At 38.9% G+C, this 22,257-nt stretch overlaps 1 protein-coding gene across 21 annotated transcripts in view; it reads left to right on the top strand.

The window, feature by feature from the left end:
* ncam1b (neural cell adhesion molecule 1b) overlaps positions 1 to 22,257 on the top strand; it is a 75,689-nt gene that overhangs the window by 712 nt on the left and 52,720 nt on the right. The gene's annotated exons all lie outside the window — the stretch shown is intronic.

Consider the following 22,257-nt stretch of genomic DNA (forward strand, 5'->3'; position numbering starts at 1 on the left):
TGATGCTCAAGAAGGACAGGGTTTTAAATTGTATTAGCATGAATGTGGACGTTTTGTGAATGGAAATGTGGCACGGAGATTTACATTTTTCTCTCCATTTATATTCGTGTTGGCTGTTGGTCTCAGCTTGAATGGGGCGTGTTTGTTGTTGATGGGGAGTGATGCTGGGCTCCCTGTATTTGTAGACACACGCATAAATGCGCGCGCACACACACACACACAGCCTTCTGGGTTGAGTCACTGTCTCACCTTTTTAAAGGTACATTGTGCAAAATAAAACACGTGGTATTTTCAAGTGCACATGTCAGTGAGAACAGGTGTGATGGCATTGAGGAGGGGCTATAAACAGTGGATGCTTGCAGGGACAGTGTTTGTATCTTTGGTCTCTCTGGCAATTTATACTCTGCATCATCTGTTATGTAATCTGATGTCAGGATAAAGGCTTTGAAATGAGATCCTCTTAAATTGGTAAAAATGTGTCATTACATAAGTCTAATTGAGGGAATTTTGTGTCAAAGTACTTTTTTAATAGCCCCTGCACTTCCATTTTTTGATTAAAACCAGTAATTTGACATGTGAGGCACTTATGGTTGGAGTAGTCCTCTCAGTTCAGGCTCAGGGTTTTTGTGGGATAGCCTTTTAATCCTTTGTACAATCCCATATGTGCAAGGGTAGTTCCTCAGGCAGCAGAGGAAAACGCAGAGGGAGTGGAGCCCTCACTGCATTGTAATGCTATGTCTTTTGGCTTTATTGGAACATTTTATGTAGAAGTGTGAATTTGTGAGACCTTTATGACTGGATTCAGTCATCTTAAGCATCTTCTTATGTATTTGACACATGTGTACTCCTTATTTTGTTGTTTTGTTTGTATCAACCACCAATTACACTTAAACACACTGTTTAATGTAGTAAATTATAGAGTGCTTATGAACATCTTGAGAAAACCTGTTAATTTAATGGAAGCATTAGATGAGAAATAAAAATGAGAATAAATTGAAAAGCTATGGCCTCTGAAAATTCTCCATTCTGTTTGAGAGAGAGGACATTTGTAATCTTTTCAGAGCATCTGAAGCTATAAGAAATGAGGTATGCGACTAGAGACACTCCAAATAACGAATCTTGTTAATACAGATTTTAAGTTATATAATTTAGTCTTGGACACTGGATTGTTGAAGCTGATATAGATATTTGAGGGTTTTGAAAAAAATCAGATGATATATTTGCCAATATTCATTTTTACATAAACAAAAAACATACAAACATTTTTAGGATCCCTTAATTTTATTTTTTATTTATTTTGTAGTTGAAAAAATATAGTACAAACTGTAATGGACACACCGTTTCTAAATGCCCTCAGGCATATCTTTGTCATTTCTGTGCTGCAGTTTCTTCTTACTTATTGTACAGCATAATTAGAAAAGGAAGTAGGTACTTGTCGTGTTTGGTTTTGGTTTGAATCCTGTATGATAACCTAATAAGCATTACTTTAAATGTACAACTATGCCCAATTCTACTAGGCATAGTTGTAAGTGGACAATGTAGAGTTAACCATGTTTAAAACGGATCTAACAGAGATACGACTGCATGATTCTCAATTCTCATTTCACAATTTAATGCAGTGCCAGTTAACGTCCATATTCAGTGTGTTTGTGTTGTTGAGTCCTCATTCTGATCTTGCATAAGGTAGACTTTCTCACATGACTCATGCTCATCATCACTGAAGTTAAAATTAAAATGTTTGTTTTGTATTCCTTTTTATTTAATCTACTTTTGTAGTGTTTGCAATGCTCTGCACAAATGTCAAAAATAGTACTTTTTATAAATGTCACTTTTGCAGGTGAATGTAGATCAAAGGAAATTGTAATCTTTTTTAATAGATGATTATATGGCATAGTTGCAGTATTTATGACTGAACTGAGATTGGGGAGGGATTGACCATCTTTGACTTCCCTTTCCTGTCTGCCGGCTGCATGCTCAATGGGCCTGTTGACGTAATTAGTAATTGATCCTCCTCAAACTGATAACTGAAATATGGAATAAATTCAAGACTGCATTTCTGACAGAAAATGAAATATAGCCTCCAGAAATCAAAGTGAGAGAAATTAAGCAAAACTGGTCAAAATAAGAGATGAGTTCCAAATGACCTCAAACTGTGGGGTTGATGAATAATTTGCAACTCTGCATCTCACCATATGACTCTCTTGAACAGCCAAATGTGGCTCTCGAGTTTACAGTAGGATTGTTTCACTTAGCCTGTGTTACATCATCAGTCAGACCATGTGGATGTGATGACGTAGCTCTATGCTCCATTTGCAAAGCAAGATGGAAGCATGGCTGACTGCAGGCCGACTTACTGTACAAAACCTCCAGACTTCTTTATGTCCGAGCTTGACCACAGCCAATCAGTTTACACAATTACAAAGCTTGATTGAATGCAGAGACCTTTACAGTTTATTCCTGGCCTAATGAGACCAATAATATCTCTGCTCATTATGGTCATACCTTGCAGAGAAGCCACAATGGAAATGCATATAGTTAGGGCTGCTAATAATGTTTATTTTTATTGCTGATTCATCTCTTGATTTTTTTTCTCGATTAGTTAATTGATTATTTAGTCTGACTAAATGACTAAAAATAATGAAAAATGCCTGCGCACAATTTCTCTTTGTGCATGTTGATTTCTTCTAATTGCTTCTTTTGACAACTAGCAGGAAAACCCAAAGTTATTCCATTTACAATTATATAAAACAGAGAAAAGCAAGCTGAAAACCAGCAAAAGACACACATGCACGTTTGGAGAACGGTCCATTAGGGAGATCCGGCCAAAGCAGGTAAAAGTCTAGGCCTAGTGTATCTTTTCAATTGCATTTTCTGTCATTTTTGTTTTCTTATCAAATAACTAAACCTGCCAAGAACAGAGTGTCTACTGACAGGCCACTGCAGAGATTTAGAGGATGTTTATTGAACCAGAATTTGTTTCAGAACTGAACTGATGATGGAAAAAGACAACAACTGGATTGCAATTTCTGGGAAACAACTGTCAGCCATGCATGTTTTAGGTATTTTATCGTTTCAGACTAGTAATTTCAACAAATTCATATGTTATCTTGTGAAACAGTCGGTGAAATACCCATTCCTTATGCATCACTGTAGATTCGGTTCTTATTGTCTCACAGATGGTAAGGTTTTTATCCAGTATTAGGAAGCAGAAGCAACAGAGAGGCTGTGGTTTTGTTCCAGCTAGGACTACTTGACTCTTCAGTGATGGGGAGTAGATCAGACAGATCCAGGTCTGTGAGAGATGAGAGGAGAGGCGTTGCCTAAGGACGCTAAAAAGATGACATTACACGTGCACGTGACCCTGTGAAGCACTCTGGGAGGAACATAAACATCCTTTCCTGAGGGTTTGCTCACAGAAGAGGCACAGGCTGTGTTTCTTTTTTCAATGATTAGCCTCTGTGGTGGTAGCATCCTCTATGTCATTCCTGTGAGGTTTGACTTATTATATTAGGGATGAATATTAATCAGGCTTAATTTAAGAGAACGAAACATGTTAAACGCAGCACTGAACAGAGAGGCCTGGGAGACGAGCTTGTTGTGTATGTTGTTACTACTGTACAAGACTACTGGAAACCTGCTTCAGACACATTGCTTTTTAGCTAAACATTGCAATCCTACTAACTTAATACTGCAGTATGAACATGCTAAGATCTCAGAGCTGTCAGGAAATTAGAACAGTGTGTCCTTGTCTTTCATCAAATTAAATCGAAAGAGGCCAGCACTGTGAACATGGGATCCCTGTGGACATGTAACCCTAGATTACAAACCTTTTAGGCATTATATGGCTTCTTTCCACTTCCACTCATTTGCTCTATGGGACAAAATGAACCTATGACAGGGTGTTGCAGACTTTGATCAATTATCTGGAATTGGCGAGACTACTTGACTCACTGATTGTACATCTCAAGTATTGCTTTAAGCAGGAGATGTTATAATTTTCTGTTTGTAAACAGCTGAGTTTATTTTTGATTAACAGATTTTGGCATTTGGTCTCCAGTTCAGGCTACCATCTCCTCTGGACAATGGTGAAAACAACTTTGAGCCATTTCCATGTGGCTATTTCCTTTTTGATTCTCATTTTCCCTGTCCAGTCACCTTCAGGTATGTAAATACTTGGTTCACCTGGCAAAATGTATCACCTTTTCTCACTAGACTATTCACTTGCAAATAAAGACTGATTTCCCCTTTTGCTTAGGCTGTTATGAACTGAAAGCACCTTCTGGCTCCCTTTCTGCTTTTTCATGTCTTATTTGGGAGTGAGAGAAGCAGGGAAAGACCGGACTCCTATGATCCAAACTAAGTCATCACAGCCATGTCTGTGGCCCCTGAAAGAGGAAATGAGCGTACAATCATATCCCTATCCACGCTAGAAGAAACTGTGTCCCAATTTACAAGAGATACAAATGAGTCTTCTCAAGTCAAACTCCTGGAAGCAAGCTTACAGTATGTCTGATTTTAGAAAATGAGTGCATATCTCATCTTACTGTAATAAAGCAATACGCTATTGGCTAGGATTTAGCTCTCAACTTCTTTTATGTAATGTGAAGGGAAGCAGTGTGTGTGTCTTCTAATGCATCCATGCACATCATGGAGCATTCATTATTGAAACACTATAGGACGCATCACCATGCACAGAGCAGGGGAAATTCAGATTGCTATGCTCCAGGCTTTCTTTTTATGTAGTCACCATAGTGTGTCACCCCCTCTAACATTATGTTCCTCTACAAGCTTAGTCATTGCCTGGCAACTTAGAGATCCCTATTTTTCCAAACAAAGTCATGATATACATTAAAATGATTATTTAAGTGGTGAAGTGACACTCATTCAGCAAAAAAAGCTGTTATTTCTAATTAGATCACACTAAGAAGGCACCACCTCCAGGGGAGCAATAGCAGCTATAACTGTTTCTGATCCATTCAACAGGCAGCAGGATCCACTTTGAAATGATGTCAGTGATTCCCATGGATAGGCTATACTTGGGAAGCCTGCAGAAGTACTAAGGATATTTTAACCCATTTAACAATTTTACATGTGAAAAGTTTTGTCTGAAGGGGTGGGAAATTAACTTTTTAAAATGGGAACATCTACCAGCCACTGACAGATACATGTTCAAATTCACCAGCCACTCAATAGTAAATCATTATTTTCTGTCTGAAATCTACCAGCCACTTTCATATTTTACCAGCATTTGGCTGGTGCTAATTTCCCACCCTGCATAGCAGTGGAACCAGTGCATTTTGAGTATTTTATACGTAATCTTGCACAGAAACCCCTCACACTTTGCATACAAAACTGCTAACTCTTTATTCAGAGGCTATTTATTCACAGAAAATTTGCTCTACTCGTGAAAAGATAATATATAATAATCACCTTTTTTTAAAAATGTATTAGCCTACAGGGATAGAAAATGTCACATTATTCTCAAATTGATCCTATTTTATGGGTACATGTCTCAGTATTAGGACTTTTAGGGGACTAGAAGGAAAAGAAAAAATTAGAAAGTGATATCACTGGGGATGGGAATTAACCTCATTTCATCCTCATTCATGCAGAGTAATCTAAAATTATGTAATAGGCATGTCCAAAGATAGAAAGATGGCAACATGGCACCTCTTTTAATTTTGTAGCAAAACTGTGTAACTCCTGTGAATACACGTACATGGATCATAATTCACTGTTTCCATAGTATGTTAAATATGAAATATTTTCAGAGCTCTTTGCATAATCTAATGATCAATATTACTGTGGTTAGCTAGTCACACTGAACAATTTAGTTTGGTTTAGATTTAATTCCTATAGCTTTATATAATAATCAGCTGCTCAGGGTTTTTTGGGGATTTTTTCATTAAAATTTTAACATTATAACAGGGTGATAATGCTGACTCAGTGCTATCTGAGATCTTAACATCCACTTTGAGCTTTATCTGGACAGCACATGCAGGCCTGTGGTGATTGAGCCCAATGAATAATGAATGAGTAATGGTAAGGACATTACACCATCTCTTACTGACATTTGCCTCTGCAGTATGTGGGGAAATATCGCTGTTGTTAATGTCCTTGTAACAGATGGCATAAATGGTTACCACCAATCAGCTGTAACCATTAAAGCTGGGGTGTGGAATTAATTCTGAGAGCCTATAAAGGATCATTTCAAGGTGTTTTCATTGAGAGCGCTGGATTGATAACATTAACAGGCAATATCATCGAAAGTTGAATGGAGCACTTAGTAGAAAACAGACACACCCACCAGACAGGAGGTGTAGCTGGAAGATTTGAGGGGATTACAGTCCATCTCTGAGTCAGAGGTCACTGGAGTACAACAGTTAACTACTCAGTGGTAGAGTGCTGGCAGTGGATGAGATTTGTTCTGAAAAGATGAAGGCTGTTTGGATATTGTTTGGCTTGGTAACAGTGCCCTTGGACCGGTACCCCACCACGTCCCTTTTTCTGAGGTGTTTTCCGACTGCTGTGTTTAGTCCCTCTTAAACCCTCCTTGCATTCCTTGTAACCTCAAGCTCTCTTTGCATTCTTGGCATAAACTCAAGCACAGCCAGTGTTGGCACTGGACTCTGACAAAGTTTGACTTGTCACCTTTACTTTGTATGATGATCATGGACAGGATATCAAGGCACAGTGTTTGGTGACATTGGCATGATGTAATTTTAGCATCACTGAACTCACTATGTGATGTAATGACTTAATAGGGTTTCTTACCTTTCATCGACAGAGCTCCCAGGCTGAAATACTGCATGGTTAACACACCTGCATTTCAAATTTGTTGCCCAATTCAGCCACAGTAACTGACAGATGTGACAGTGAAGTATAAACTCAAACATCCCTAAGGCTCAACTTATGAAAGATACTTAAGACCCGGGGTTTGATTCCCAGCAGTTGTATCTGCGGCTTGTTTGTGCATTCCAACAAACACAGTAAGCATGTTCACAGGTGGAAAGCAGTCCTTGTCCTTGTCACTGCACTAGCAACTCCTACTGGTTGGTTGGCGTGCCTGTCTAGTGGAGGTGGAACTGGGAGAGATAGTGTAAACCTCCTACGCATTATGTCCAGTAGACATGTCTGTCTGCAGCTCTCCAAATACAAACAGTAGGGTTCGCATTAAGAAGGAGTCCAGTGCATAGGAAATTGGACTTTCCATAACAGGAAGGAAATAGGGAAAATTTCCCAAATGTTTGTACCACAATACTGGTGTAATTCTTCATATTTCATTTCAAGATGTGCAAACCCCCATGCACCTTGTTTGGCTGATTGAACAGATGAGGTTATAAATGATCAAGTGTTGTCCAGTGCCCTCAGTGGCTGCACAAAAACTAGCTACTACTTTCTTAGAGATGAAACTCTGTGAGGTATGTCTTGTGCTACCCATTTTATGTGTTTTAGATGCTGTGAAAAGAAGATATACTGATCAAAATGAAATTATGATTATCTTTAAAAGTTTTGTTTATTTAGAAATGGGCCTCTTACTGTAATATGTATGATCTTGGAATTATGTGGCGCTCACAAATAGTCTAGTGCTGATTGTTGTGATGCATAACTCATGAAATTGGACTAACTCGTGACATTACAACTACATTTCAACATTTCCGTAGTACTGGGTCATTTGCAGTATAATGTTATAATAAGGCAGCATAGTTACAGCAAGAAAAAAAAAGGTTATCCTCATTAAATTTGGGATTATGATTATTAATCACAGAATTGCTAAATATTATAAACCCATGCTGCCATGAACCCATGAACTGAACCGCGAATACAGGTAAAAGCTATTACCTGTAAAAGTTAGAGACAAATGTTTTACATCTGAGACAATTGAAATGACAAATCCCTTTCCCTAATTGAGTAGACAAGTCTTAAATCTTATATTAAGTTAATTCACTTTACAGACAACAAATTGTTACAATTCCTTTGGATCAGTTCTTCGGATTTCAGAATTTAGAGGCAGTATTGGTATTGATACCAATACTGCGTCTAAATGTTGACTACTAAAATCTTAATATCTTAAGAAAGCTCATTTTGTGAGATTGTGGCCCAAACACTACGTTTCACCTGTAAATGCTCTTTTTTTTTTCTTTTTTTTTCAAAATTGGATTTGCTGTAGCGGCTCCATTAAAGCTGATTGGTCTTCTTGCAAAGCTCAGTGTACAGAACTGCAATACGCAGTAAACATGTCAAAAGTCTGTGTGCATATGCACACACTCGCGTGCAAATGTTTTTGCCTCACAGGTCGTGAATACAGGCTTGCAGGCCTGTAACTGAATGCACAAACTTGCAAAACGGAGTTTGCAGGCACACACTAAAATGGTCAGCCATGCAACTATGTGTATGCAAGCTTATAGCACAGAATTTACAGTTACAAACAAAAATTTACAAGTTTACAAAACTACAGATACAAAACCCTGTTTTCAAGTACACCTTTTGAATGATATTCCATAGTTGTCTGTCTTGGTCTTTTCCACCATATCTCTCACACTCCTCCCTGAAGGATCTCCTCACAGTATGACACTTTAACTTCCACTGCCTGAAAGCCGTCTTGCTCTCTTTGCCAGAAGAAGCCGGATGTGTCATGAACCCCATTGTGCATCTTTTCCATGGATACCATGGAGTGCAAAGACTGATGACAGGCCCTCTGAATCAAATTAAACTATTTCACATCACCAGTCATAGTGACTAGGCCAGTGTAGAGATGGGGTATCTATGCACCCTTAAAATGTTTGAAAATGGTAACACAGCATCTGGAAGATCCACCAATGACAACTGCTGCTATCTAAAGACAATTACCTTCATTGTTCTGGTAGTATTTACTCTTAACGAAGCTGCAATTTGAAGCAGTTCAATTAGATTCATGTTCATGGTGTTTTTATAGGGAGGTTTTGTGAAAAACAAAGCACATTTTGTAAAGCAATACTTGCATTCTTTATTAATGGAACATTATTAGAAATACAGTGCATTTTGATCTAACAAAATAAGTGACTGTGCTGCATGTATGCTGTTCGCAAACAGTAATCATCCACTGTATTCTCAATGGCATACTGGTGACTTGCGTACCTACTCCCACTGGAGATTGCTTCACAACAACCACCATTAGTGGGGAGAGGGGATATGCCTGTGAAGGGCTGTTCTCTGCCCTATGACAGCACATGGCTGCTTTCTCTGCCTGAGTGGCTACAGTAACACGCAGTTAAAACACATTTTGACTGAACAGGTTCAGAGCGCTGTTTCACTAGTGGATGTAAGCCACCATGGTGGAGCATTAAGGATGTTTGACATCAGCTGGCATTTATATCATTCATCTGTTTCACTGCGCCATATTGGAAAATTCATATAGTGGTTGTGGTATATTGATATAATAGGGAGGCTGAGTCAGATAAATAAGCATCTACCCATGTCAGTTTTTGTGTGGGACTGACTTTCAGTGTAATGTTGGAATATTTATATTACTATTTAGGATTGTTTATTTCATTCCTATCTACCAGACCTATCTTCCTATCCTTTGCTCTATAATGCATTGTTGGTTTGTCTGGACACATGTCTGTACATTCATGGGAATGTGTCTTTTTCTTTTTACTTACTGTCTGTATACATGATACCCCCTGGGGGTGTAATTAGGTGGAAAGCAAGTAGTGCAATGACTTGTTAAAAATGTTGTTATTCCTATTGATTTTCTACACATGTACAACTGTAATGTACAATGCACAATGTACTGTATGTTCAGAATCAGAAACAGGTTTATTGCCAAGTAGGTTTTCACATACAAGGAATTTGCCTTGGTATTTTGGTGCATAACGAAAAACAAGTACTCCAAATTCAAGTTTAAATAGAAATTTACAAAAAAAAAAAAAAGAAATATTTTAAAGTGGTCATATTATGCTCATTTTCATGTTCAGAATTTAATTTTGGGGTTGTACCAGAATAGATGTACATGGTTTAATTTTTAAAAAACACCATATTTTTTCTCATACTGCACATTGCTGCAGCACCTCTCTTCGTGTTTTGAACGTACTGTTTTAGCTACCAAGTGAGGCATCTCACTTCTATTCAATATTTGTTGGGAGTTGCACATGCGCAGTACCTATGTAAGGACTACTAGCTGATCAGAAGCAGCGTAAGGTGGTTCCTGATGAGCAAGGTAGTGTGATCCAAAACCAAGCCGCTTCAGCTAGTAACTATGGCTTCGGTTCAGCCGTACCAACAATCCGATCCAATTGTTCCAACAATCCGAATCAGCTTCACAACCGAGACTGGAGCAAGACATTTCAGAGTGGTAAGTTATTCATTTGTAACAAATGTATCTTTCATAAGTATTGTGCACTATCTCTACATAACAGTAACAACTTTATGCCCATTGAATGGTATCTAACATTAATTTCATATTTAGTTGTGCTTGTGGAAACTGCTCAATTCGTGCATTGTGACGCGTGTTACATAGTGACGTAGATACGTTACTAGATAAGTAAAGGCTGGACTACAATGGAGCTGTTTTTAGGCAGTTCAGGGGCAGTGTTGTCTGTGGGAGAGGGTAACTCCCTTTGGGGTTGACTTTGGGCTTTTTCACTTTGCAAAAACCTGTTACATGCACAAAAAAGATAGATAGATAGATATCTGTTTTTAAAATGAAAATAGCTGTACAGTGTTTACAGGGGAAATATGTAAGAAATGAGACTACTGTCCACCTGTCGAATTCATACTCCAAAAAATAGGGGGCAGCATATCACATATCAGGTCATAACTGCTGCTAACTGCCGTTAGCTAGTTTGCTAAGTTAGCCGTACGGCTAACTATTAGCTGACTGAGCACCAGAACCGGAGCTGGGCGAGCAGGCAACTGAAGCGGGATCTGCAGCCTCCCAGTGAACACTGCCAGACCGGGACCAAACACAGCCCCCTAGACCGACAGAGGCCAGTTTGACAACAGGGAACACAGTACCAAGCACCGGCTCTGGGGACGATGAAGACACGCCGCAAAAGGGAGGTCAGGCATCAGAGAGGCAGTGACAGCATGTAGAGCCAGACTATTTTTTACATCTAACACGGTGGATTAAGGATTTATTTTGACCAAACCAGAGTTGGTGATTGTTGGAACAGTTTAAAGACAAACCAAGCAATTTTGGTGAGTTTTATTTTGTTTTGGTCAAGGTTGAATGATGTGTGTTTTTTATAATGTAATAGTTCGGTGAAAGGGAGAAACGTAAATTCAGAAGGTGTACAGTTGTATTTTTCTGCTTGACAAGGGAAATAGGTGTAAGAATATTTCCTTTCTTGACATTTTATGTGTTTATTTTGTGTAACGTAGTGAACTCCCAGCTGGAACTACCTGAGCTATACTATCAGACTATCACCCCTTGAGGCACAAGTGGTATTATAACACAGAACCTGGCCGGGGCTAGCAGGTTAGCATGCTAATTTCAGTGGATATCTCTGCAACACAATACATAGATGTCTTTTGACATGACGTCAATTCTTCACAATTCTTCACATTCTGTTTATAAGGTTAGTTAATTGTTTTTCAATGTTTTCAACTAAAATTCTGGCCAAATTTTACATATTGCCTCTTTTTAAAAACAAAGAAGGCAGGCTGTGCAAAATATTGACCAAGGCAAATGTTCACAGTGTAAAGAATATGTGCAATGTGCAAAAGACTTTACAATAATGTAACGTACAGTATAGTGCCTATGGGGTGGGATAGGAGTCAGTGTCCCCATCTATGTAGACAGAATAAGCCCAACAGCTACATCTATATACAGTATATAGCATACTCTAAAGCCGCGTTTCCACCGCAGGGACCAGGGTCTAAATTAAGTTCAGGGGACATTATGACGGATGACCAGTCGGTTGAAGGTGAATCACATATGGCTCATATGGTGCTTGTTAAATGCTAACGCTAACTGTTGTCATGCTATTGCAACCCTAGCCCAAAGCTAACGTTAACTACATGCTAACGCTAACCGCTAATGGTGTAGAATTGTGGTGTTCGTTAAGGCAAGGGTTGGCTAAATCAATCATACAAAATAATATCATGTTAATGTTGTCGCAGTGAGACACGTAAAAAAAAATATTAACGTGTTTTTCAGATGAAACGAGCAGGCACACTGAACTGCAGGCTGCAGAAAGTAATGTGTTTACCATGCACTAGCAGCCCTCTTCCCGTGTCTGCTGCTGAAGCACACAAACACTGTATTTTGCACATTTATATTTCTGCAGATAGATAAATAAATAGTGTATATTCGCTGTTCTTGTATCTGAAAACAAGTGTATATACTACTATATATGTAAAAAGGCATGTAATTCTTATGCTTGTTACCATAATCAAATATTTGCAACGTTCTGAGGAAGTAGTGGCTGTCAATTTCACCGTTATACACCGGTAAGCTCATTATTTAAAACAGGTGAGAGTGCATAGGTTAAAAAAAACAAAGGTCCTTATGCTGAATTGCAGGTGATGTGTTTAATAAGTTAAAACAATAATTAAGCAGCTGTGTGATGTAATGGGTGTAATTTGCCTAATCTTTGCGGGTCTTTAGACCGCGGTGGAAACGCACACAACAATGGGCTGAAGGGACCTTTTAGTTCCTGAAAAGTAGTACCTGGGAATAAAAGTTCCAGGAAACGCGGCTTATGTGAGTGCCCTCATTAGATCACAAGTAAGATGTAAATGACTATTTTGATATTGATTTGTATTCCAAACGAGGGTATAAGACCACCCAATTAACATAGCAGAGCTACCATCATATAATGATTGTACAAAATAAGCATTTTAATTTCAGTTGGACTTCAGCATCCACAGTATCTGTCCAAATCACGGCATTGTGATGTGTTGTCCAAAATATGCAACCCTGTTTTCAAGCTAATTTTCTCATAGAACATATTTAGAAAATTAGCTTGAAGGAATGCACTGTTGAAATTCTTTTGCAACATGAGACATTGTGATTGGAGGGCTCCATGTTAGAGTTGCTGTATTGCCTGAGATTCTGGATATTTATTCACTTATAGGGAGACATATTTTCCCACAATGCTAGCATGCTGTGGGCTGAGGCAACGGCGGTTAGTTTGCTGGTGTCTCAGAGATATTGTTCAAATAACCAGAGGGGAGTTGCTACCCTAAACAAGTGGCATGAGCATAGATATGAAATACATGCAGTGTTTACTTACACTGAATAATTGGGCTAAGGTCTTTTCAAGTGAATCTGTTTATGTGTACCTTTGGTAGACTGTGACTGCAGGTCATTAGTCTACTGATGGCAACAGAGACACACAGAGTGGTAGGCATGAAAACTGTGTTGCCACTGACTACCCCCTCGCTTTCCTCGAGTTGTAGTATTTAAACTCCTGTGTTAGGCATGAAATCACAGGGGCAATGAAATAATTTGTTTTCAGAGAATCTCTCATTGAGATTTGCACATATGACCTCCTAATGGAGACTCCACAGTTGTTGTAAATGGAACGTGATGGCTTGATTGAATATGAGTACAAACAATTGTCATACTTGCAATTTTTTTAATAGATGATTGTAGAAAAATGTTAATGCCAGGGGTATTCTATCATGTCTCAAGGTCAAGCTGTTGTTTCAGAATTTTTAATACAGACTGATTCCTAATTTCCTGTGACTTTATAGGCTTTGGTTTTTGGTAGAAGGTCCTGTGCCCCTCAGAGAAATTATATATTCAAGTGGGAACTGGAAGTGTAACAGATAAAAGTTTTAATTTTAAAAATGTCACCCATCATAGTACTGGCGAAAAAGGCATAATAAAATTAAAATCTAGATGACAAACTAGAATTGAATAGCCATACATTCAGTCTGTGTTGTTTTATTGTTTTATGTAAATGTTTTTAATATACCTATTGCATTTAGTCTCTGTGTAATGTACCGTCCACTATTGTGGTATCCTTATGTTGCTTTTGGTATCAACTCTTTGTGCACAGATGACACATAAATGAAAACTTCCACTAAATGCATTCCCCCACTGAGTTCATTCTCCCAGTTTAAAAAAGACATGAATGTCTCAAATTACTTAAATTGACTTTCTCAGATGACTTGAATTTCTGACTTTTGAATTCCCCAGATTTTTTTGCTCCTGACAAATTTATTCCAGTAGTGCAGCTCACAGGATTTGTAACAGAACATTAAATGAAGTGCAGCTCAAACGTGCAGCGTATACTGCCTTGGATCTACCTCAAACTGAATTTAATGAATTTCAAGGCAGGTGAATACGCTGGCTTGACTGGTTGTTATCATCTGAAGGTCAAACAAATGAGATCCACCAATAACCATCAATAACAAATCATATCACATACAATGATTTTGTGCAAATGGTTATGCATATCATCTTTATATGTACCTTACTCCTTGGGAAACCTTATTTTCTGCTGTCCAGGTATAATACCTGAAAACCATTGAAGGTAAATAAGACCCTCAAATCCATGTATGTCCACTGGTAATGAAATTAGTCGAGGCCACTTAGCTGAAACCGGCACATATTGAGAGTCCTATTACATGTATAATGAGCAGGCATAAAATCAGTAAAAAGGCCTTACCCCTCTCTAATTAATCACAACCCTGTTTTTTAAGTGCCTAGATTAATGGCGATAGTCTTCGCTCTCTGTAGATGTCTCTGGAGATTCTAGCCCTGAGGAATAGAGTAGTCAACTCTCTGGAGGCTAGTCCTGTCCCAGAGTCTATTTTTATAGTCCAGACTCTGATTGGCCAACAAGGTGTGTGTGTGTGCGTGGAAGCTCATGTTGTGTCATAAGGTGCCTCTGTGCCATCTGTCGCCCTCAGTAGAGCCGTTATGAAGACAGACCACGCCTAGTCAGTCTGTCTCAGAGAATGCAAAACACAACCTTGGGCTTTCCTTGCTCTTTTGTACTGACAGCTATATCAGAGACATGAGGGGAATGCAATATCCAGCTTCCCAATTAGTGCTTTTAATGAAACAGAAAAAGTATTTTTCTAGTGAAGGGTTCTGCTTTTGTTGTTCTTTCAAGCAGATAACTGTGTGGTATGAGCACTGTAAGTGCATTGAATTTCAATGCTAAATATTTCTTGAATGTGCATTAGATTTTGTAGAGAAACACCTGATATTAAACATGTAAACATGAACACATTTGCTTAGCAGGTGTAGTAACAGGTTGTTCATGAGTCATTGCTCATCTAGTATGAATTTGTTGTCTCTCCAAAAGTGCTAAATTATTGAATAACAGCATTTGTGTTACAGTCTTAGCTGACTGAAAGATAACACAAAACAGCATACTCCTTAAGGTTAACTGACCATGTCTTGCATTGCCCTTCTGCTTGAACCTTATCCTCCTCAAGCCCCACATACAGAACATAGGATGCTTTAAACACTTAAGCAACCCACCTGCCTGGGTTTCTTTTGGGTGGTTTCTCTCTCCAGTCCAACGACTCTAAATTGGAAACTCGAGGTATATCCATCTGACTTGAATTGACATCTGAATTTGTTTCTCTATCCTTTTTGTCAATGCATGTTGGGAAAGGCTTAATATCTTACTGTATTGCCACTTTGTATTGTAGGGAAAAGGGGAGTGATCACAACATTTAGCCACAGTGTGGTATACTGTACACAACAATACTGGTCACTCTTCAAAGGCGTCTGATACTCACAGATGTCTTCCACAAGTGTAAATCCGAATAGGGCAACTTTATTATTATGTTCCACAGGTCACAAACCGGCACAAGTCTGTTTAAAAAGCTTGACCAGTGTTACTCTTCCTCATCTAGCTTGTCAGCAGCATCTTTAATTAGTCAACAGCAACTGGAAAAATTCTGGAAGAGCATGGCGCTGTCGCTTAAGAAAGAAAATGGCCCGCTGTTATGGCTTAGCACAATTAGATGTGGCATGGATTAATGAGGGACATCAGGGATGGCCTTGAAATACATGAACGTGCTACTGCAGTACCAAGCATGCCCTTCCCGATCAAGAAATCTGACATTCTTTATTGAAAGTTTTTAGTGTAAGGAATCCAACATGAGAATTTAGAGCATGACCCTGAGTACAAATATTTAAAGCACTATGCTACTAAAGTGATACATTTAACAATGCTAATCATAGAATCTAAAACTAGCTATCAGTCTTATTTTTTATAAGTACATACTGATTTCTTAACGTGAATGTGGTTACCGCTGTTGCCTCACAGTGAACAGTGTGGAGTTTTCATGTTCTCCCTGTGTTTGCATGAATTTTATCTGGGTGCTCTGGTTTCCAACCCCCAAAACATGTGCAGTAGTTATTAGGATGCTCCTGCTATTGCCCCTGACCAAGTTGCTGGCCTCAGAACTGCAGTTGGTCCCCAGGCACTGCATTGTGGCTATCCAGCACTCCTAAATAGTTAGGATGGGTAACATTCAGAGGACAAATTTCCCCATGGGGACTTATAAAGTATAACTAATTTTAAATAGGATAAAACAAATGAGCTTCTTAGTGGAGCATAGATGACTCTTGTGTTACGATAAAAGGGTTTAATTCTGATATGGTTGGAAAGAGGCTGATTTTCCAGCATGGAGATGCGCTGCACATACACATCAGAAAGATGAATTGAACTGAAGGCATTTGATGATGGCAGTTGTCTGGTTAGTTAGATAGCAAGAGATCCTATGCATATAGATTATCTAAGAGGAGGAAACATTGTGTAGCACAAATGCAGCACATTCCTCAGTCTGTGCAGTCAAATTAGTAGTTTATTTTTTGCAAGAAGCTAGCCACTTGTACACAATTAACTTCGAGTTATTATTTTTGTGTTTTGAAATGACAATTGATTAAAATAGTAGGGTCAATACTCAGCTAGGGCTGTTGTGTGCTTCACTAACTAACTAATTAACTTTAAATTCAACATCTACAAAACAATGTTTTTAAATAACAATTTTATAGCACTATAAGAAAAGCCTGATATGTATAATTTTGTCTTTAACTTATTGAACAAATTGATATCAATACTAAAAAATGTTTAAAGGTTCACCATCACTAGATGATTGTAAAATCTTGGTGAAAATGTTTGTTTCATTGATTATGCAAAGGAAGTCACTGTCTACAGTACTTCTCAGACTGCAGGTAACAGTATTGCTTTTTTCAAATTTTCTTTATGACGCGTCCGCTTGATGATACTCTGAGCTGTAACACCAACCTACTTGTTTTCAGTGCTGCTTCATGTTCTGTATTAAGTCAGGAACGCTGTGAAAATTTCAGTAAAGAGATGAGCAGATGGAAGCTTTGATTTCAAACGTGGTCACTCAGTTAGATGTTTTCAAAATAGATGTTTTCATTGTCAAATGGGAAATAACAGTTTTGCAGTCTCGTGTAGAGCCAGCTTGACAGGTAACTAATCAGAAATCTGTTGGATGGTGTAGTCCCTCATTCGTCCAGGAGTGTTCTATCGTAGAAAAGGTTTCAGTCGTAGTCATCTGAAAACCGTGTCCAGATGACTACGACTGAAACCTTTTCTACGATATGAAATCTGTTTGATGCACAGCCACTGTTTGGCTTTGATTTGATTGGCTTAAGGTTGTGGAGCGTATAGTGGTCAGCAGGGATATAATCTGAGGACAGGAAAAGACCAGCTGAGGCATCATCATCATGTTGGCCACTGTGGTGGTGACCCTTGTTTATTTACTGGCAAAGACACATTTTACTGGCATTTGATACTTGGCAGGTGTTCATTTCAGACTCTGTTAGTATGGGAGGCGGGACATCAGTATGTGATTGACTGCTGGTGGATGATATCCAAATGCTTAGCTGCAGCCAACTGTTTCCATGCCAGCAAGCGAGGGGAAAGAGATGGCCATGGTCAACATTGTTCAACATTTCTCTGGTCATAGGATAAGTGTGGGCTTCTGGTGACCTGTTTCTCTACCTGCTAGCCACATGTTCACACAATTATCTTTCTCAGCTCTGTAACCTTGATGAAGACACGCTTGTGCCAGTTTTTATTTTCATTAATGCTTTAATCCAATTACTGCGCGGCCTGCCCTAATCTCTAATGGGTCTGCATCATCTTCCTCCATTCATAGATGACTCCAGAAGTGGCTGCACACACTGTGTCATCCTACACAACATAATGAGTACTCAAGTGCTGCTCTGCCTCTCTGCCCTGCCCCTGGCTCTGTCGGGTTGAATCTGAAATGGTGCATTCCCTCATATTGGTCCTCTTCCTGGTGGACTCACAGGCAGGCTTATCCGGCTCGTCCCAGCTTGTCTGCCTTCTGAATGGACACACAGAGAGAGCTGTGTGCATGTGCCAGGCTTTGGGGTTCTGCGTAGTCCCAGGCAGCTTGTGGCTGAGTGGTCATTGTGGCTCCCTCCCTCCTGCTCTCCCTGTGCCCCTTTTTGCCTCCTTGTTGTTACAGTAATTATTATAGATGCATGAAATTTTGCCCAGTTAGCACAGAATTTTAAATTAGAATTATATTCTGCTAAACCTTTAATGGCTTTCTCGCTAGTAGCAAGAAGGCAGTTGGTTTGTTGGCTTTTTCATGGTAGTGTGTCGTGACTAGCACTAACAGGGAAGCCACTGGAGAACCACTGTTATGATTAATCTGTAAGAAAGAGTGTTATTTTGCGACAGACTGTGGTGATTCATTGTGTTCAGAGATCTTACCATGTCAGTCATTGTTCATGCCACACAGACTCCCTATTCTTGTATGTAGTTGGCACACAGGATTCAGGCAAAAAATAAAACATCTTTGCACAGTCCTCAGAATTCAGCCTCCAAGAATCTTTCCATTTCACTGATTATGCATGTCTTTTTTAGACATAGTGACAGACTGCTCTCTCTCAGTCCTTGCACAGGTTGTACAGCTCTACTGGAGCTCTAAGCTGGATCAAAATCAAACTGGGATTTTTGGTATAATTACTATTTCACAGCATCACATATCTGTTTGTCATTGGTGACAAAACATGTTTATCCTGGATTGTGGTAGTTTGTGTTCTCATAATTGTCAGAATTATTTAATAAGCCACAATTAATCTCTTTCCTGTGATTTTCCAGAAGCATCATCTCCCCTGTATTTTAAGTGTCCCTGCCAGCATAATGTCTGCATTTTCTTCTGGCTTTGCTTTCAGCCTTCTAAATACTGACTCATTACAGGAGTACACAGCATGGCATGATGGGCCACAGACGCTCAGCTCTCTGCCTCCCTGGGCTTTTGTTGTGTGGTGCACAGCTGAGGCAGATGCTGAGGGGCACTCGCACTAAATTGCCTGAATGAGGGCGAATTCTGTTGGCCACTGAAGTGGAGTGCACCATAGCTCATTGAGTCACAGCTTATCTTCAGCAAAGAGGAAGAATGTAGCTCAGAGAGGCGTATACACATTAGGGAGAGTTCATTTTAACTCATATTTTGGCTTCAGTTTGAGTCATGATGTTACTCAAAAGGTGTTATGGTGCCACAGCAGTGTTTACCGTATACAGAATGTTTTTGAGAGACTCAACCAAATAGATTTACCACAGCCCAAAATTGTATGTGTGTTTGTATTTATACTTTTTTCTTTTCAGTAGTCTATAGAAATGCAGCTCAAAGTGCCAAGTCTGGGACAATAGTGCATTCATGTGCAACTGCATAGACTGGAAAAATGTCTTCCCTTATCTGAATTTAGCTTGTGAATCCAACCAATTGTTTTGCAACAGACTCAAGTGATGCATGTTAAACACAACACCACGATTAAATTCTCAGGATATGAAGAATCTCCCAAGATCAGGTGACCACTATTCTACAGAAAATAACAAACTGTGTTCTCTTAAACTGTCGATAAATTTGTGTCTGTTATTTTAATGAATAAATGAAGTATTTATACTGTGCATCTTGTGGGGAACTGTTCAATGCAAAAACAGGCACAGTTATTGTGGTCGGACCCATTCTCTGTGTCCTGTGAAGACATGTTGATCCGCATTTAGGGCTGGGTACCGAACTTCGATACTTTTATGGCACCGACTGATACTATTGAGTATCAAAAAATGCTTTGTCATTTGGTACCAAATTTTAATACCTAAGGAGTAAATCTCATCAGCTTCAGTGCGGCAATAAGCATGCAGCATGCTTGTACCAAGATCTAATAATGCTGGTGATTGACTGTATAATGTTACACATCGTAAAGGCATGCAGGAAAAACACTACATTACATCCAGAGATGGGGCTCACTATATTTATTTATTTATTTTACTGCCAGCTGCTTATCTGCACAGATAAGTGAACTTTGTGCACACCTCTTGTTAGTTAGCCAGTGGTCAGTTAGGAGCTGGGGCGGAGAGCGTTTCTGACAGCAAACATGGTGTTGCTTAACGTTACAGACCGGCAGATGGTTGTCAGACCCTGGCTAGCTGCTCTTTAGCACAGAGAAAGTAAGAGGTCTCGCCACTATTTCCTAGTACCACCACCACCTCCTCCTCCTCAACGTTCCTTTCGACCTTTATTTATAATTTATATAGTCCAATACTTTGCAGATATTTCACCATGATTTTCGTCCAATTATCCAGGTTGAGTAAAGTACGCAGATTAAAAACGTTTTTTTTTCAAGCTGCTCACACATCTTTGAACAGCTTCCTCCTTTTGAAGTGAGTGATTGTACCGTAATGTGTACTGAATTTTCTTTTGGTTAAAATGGATTTTATAAAATTGGTATTGAAAAAGGTTTCATTCAGGAACCGATATCGAAGTCAAGGTATCGGTACTGATATTGAAAATATTTGAATGATACCCAGCTCTGTCCGCATTAGGGCTAAGGATTATTTTCGTTGTTGATTCATTTGACGATTATTTTATTGATATTCATTGTGCTGTCATGTAAGACGTAAGGAGCAATAGATTAATTTTTGTCGATCGACTAATCGATAAATCAACTAATCATTTCAGCTAAAATCCGCATGCCATTGTTTATCAGGTCACACCTGTCCTTGTTGACAATATCAATAAAGTCTGCTCAGAACGAAGTCAGCGCACTTGAAGTGGCACCATGCTTGGGTTTAAATTTATCAAAATCAAGTTTTGTGGGGGGTTAATTTAAATTAACATCCATGTTCCAGAAGATCTGTTAATGTTGCACAGGTCAACATGAAGAAGGTTACTGATTTCAGTTTTAAAGATTTTTAAAAATGCTGTCAGGGAGGTTTTTTGTATGGGTTACAATTTAATTTATAAGTTGTGTTTATATATTTGATCTTAAAATAGCAATGTTTTCAAGAATGTGTTGTGATGTATTTAAATTAGGAACATTTTGTTCCAGAATTTTTGTTTAGTTAAATTCCTACTTACAGTGATGCACATCAAGCTAAAGTACATGGGACTAAAACGATCCTTTTGGCTTGTGACAAAATGATAAAAGTGAAATGGCATAAAATATGACGATGATGATGTTTTATGATACTTCGATACAGCCAAACTCCTTTCAAACGACCACTTTTCAACAACAGATAGGAGTCTGAATCATCTCCACTGTGGCAGCTCAGCTTCTGCTGCCTCGGCCTCTTATTCTAATGTGCGCTGCCCTATTATGTAACCCATAAATATGACCGTTACATCAGTATTTCAAGTGATATTTTACGCCCTCGTTTTTTAACATGTAACATTCTGCTGCCACGAAACATCCTGTTATCTGCTGACTGTGATTGCAGAGATATTAATTTTCTGATATAATTAATAATTTATAACGTATAAAAAGGATTAAGTACACATGAATTACATTGTAAGCCTCCTTAAGTGCTGTAGATGCCACAGAGAGATTAGGTTTTAGATTAGATTTAGGTTTTACAGGGGTAATTTGGACTGAAAGCCTTGAAATAGATATAATAATAAAAGAACCAGGCAGTATCTCTGTACTAGTGGTTCCTTTTGGGTTTGGCACATAACCATTTCTTTTAAACCTAATGCACAGAGATTTACTGTGAGCTTCCGGGCCATCTGTTGTGTACTCTCATCATATTTAAAAATGCACAAATGAAATGCCCCAAGTGTCTAAAGCCTGGCAGATATTAATGCCTCAGCTAGGGGCTATAATAAGGGAAGTACCAGCTGAGCGTCAAATGAATTGTTAAAATATGCTCTTTAAACATCACGTGGCTTCACTGAATAATATTGTACACAGGTTTGGATTCCTATTTTTTATGTATAAACAGTATGTGGATAACAGGTGCAGACGTTGGAGCATCATACCACCAATGGCCCAGCCACTGAAGGCAATCATGGTGA

The sequence above is a fragment of the Siniperca chuatsi genome, linkage group LG7 (genome assembly GCF_020085105.1).
Source record: "Siniperca chuatsi isolate FFG_IHB_CAS linkage group LG7, ASM2008510v1, whole genome shotgun sequence".
NCBI lineage: Eukaryota > Metazoa > Chordata > Actinopteri > Centrarchiformes > Sinipercidae > Siniperca > Siniperca chuatsi.